Source organism: Microcebus murinus, chromosome 5 (genome assembly GCF_040939455.1).
Source record: "Microcebus murinus isolate Inina chromosome 5, M.murinus_Inina_mat1.0, whole genome shotgun sequence".
NCBI lineage: Eukaryota > Metazoa > Chordata > Mammalia > Primates > Cheirogaleidae > Microcebus > Microcebus murinus.
Window position 1 is genome coordinate 112,258,943 of NC_134108.1, and position 1,711 is coordinate 112,260,653.

At 42.4% G+C, this 1,711-nt stretch overlaps 1 non-coding gene across 1 annotated transcript; it reads left to right on the forward strand.

The window, feature by feature from the left end:
* Positions 1-593: 593 nt before the first annotated feature.
* On the forward strand, positions 594-699 carry LOC142871206 (U6 spliceosomal RNA). Its single transcript, XR_012919470.1, has one exon. It is a non-coding gene; the product is annotated as a U6 spliceosomal RNA (small nuclear RNA).
* Positions 700-1,711: the final 1,012 nt, after the last annotated feature.

The following is a 1,711-nucleotide window of genomic DNA, read 5'->3' on the forward strand; positions in this document are numbered from 1 at the left end:
TATGAGAACAAATTTACCAGCTCGAGTACATTGTTTGTATATGATTTTTTTGTCATTAGCCTTATGGTCAAACACTGTTTTTTAAGATTATTTAAGCCAGCTCCTTCTTCCCCACCTCCTCGACCATGGTCATGTGATTAGTTACCTGAGTCTTCATTCTACCTCCCCCACATCCTGGTTGATTCGCTAAATTTCCACAGAGTAGAATTCACTCTTTGTGGTGTATAATTCTATGGATTTGGACAAATGATGGCATCGTTTACTACCACACCAAGTCCTTTAGGACCCTCCAAATCCCTCCATGCTGATGCTTGTAGCCAGCCCTTCTCCTGACCCCCACACCTGACAACGGGACCTGGCTTCTGTCCTGTGATTCTGCTCTCCTGAGTGTCATGCGATGGAGCCATAGAGTCTGCTGCCTCATTGCTTTGAGTATAATTTATATATAATTTGCAATTATTCATCAGAGCAAAAAATACACAGTTTTTTGTATATATTCTTAAAGACTTCATATGAGTTTTTTTTATAAATAAATATATTTTCTTGAGTATGTTTTTGACTGGAAAACATGCCATGATCAAGGGGACAGTCGCGTGCTCACTTCAGCAGCATGTACACTAAAATTGAAACAACACAGAGAAGATGGCATGGCCCCTGCTCAAGGATGATAAGCAAATCTGTGAAGCATTCCATATTTTTAAATAAATTAAATTTATATAAAAAAATTAAATAATAGGCCAGGTGCAGTGGCTCACGCCTGTAATCCTAGCACTCTGGGAGGCCAACGCAAGCGGATTGCTTGAGGTCAGGAGTTCAAAACCAGCCTGAGCAAGAGCGAGACCCCGTCTCTACTATAAATAGAAAGAAATTAATTGGCCAACTAATATATATAGAAAAAATTAGCTGGGCATGGTGGCGCATGCCTATAGTCCCAGCTACTCGGGAGGCTGAGGCAGGAGCATTGCCTGAGCCCAGGAGTTTGAGGTTGCTGTGAGCTAGGCTGACGCCACGGCACTCACTCTAGCCTGGGCAACAAAGCGAGACTCTCTCTCAAAAACAAACAAAAAAAATTAAATAATTAAAAAGATGTTCATGGTCTGTCCCCCAGTCTCTAGCCACAGCAGAAGGAGACACATTGAATATTTGTTGGGCACTAACAAAATACTTATCCAGCTTAGAGTTAAATTTAGTAAATAGTGCACATGCTCTGCCCAGAATGTTTAAGAGTAATGTGCTCTGAACAAGGTCGCTGCCTAGAGGCATAACAAAGGACCTGAGTTTCTGCAAATTGGCAAGAGCTGCCCAGCCCCATGTTAATAGGAGCCTGGAGGCCACACGATAAGCACAGTATTCTTATTATTGTTGCTTGGCTCTGTAAAATGGCCGGATAGTCAATGACGGGTAAGATTCCTCAAGGAGGAACAACCTAAGGCACAGCTGCCAGGGGGCCAGCCAGGAGGACTAGGGACAGAAAGTGCCTCCTGTGGCTGCCTTGCTTAACATTTGCTTATCTCAGCCTTCGACCTATGCTTTGAGCAATTGCCTGGAAATTTTGAGTCAGGGGACATCTGTGTCCTTATGCTATGTGTTCTGGAATTCATGGCCATTGCTGCAATACCTGGGTGGTAACTTTGATTTTTTGGGGTATAAAAATAAAAAAAAGTAACTGATTTTTTAGGGTCTAAAAATAAAACGACTAGTGCGTTCTGCA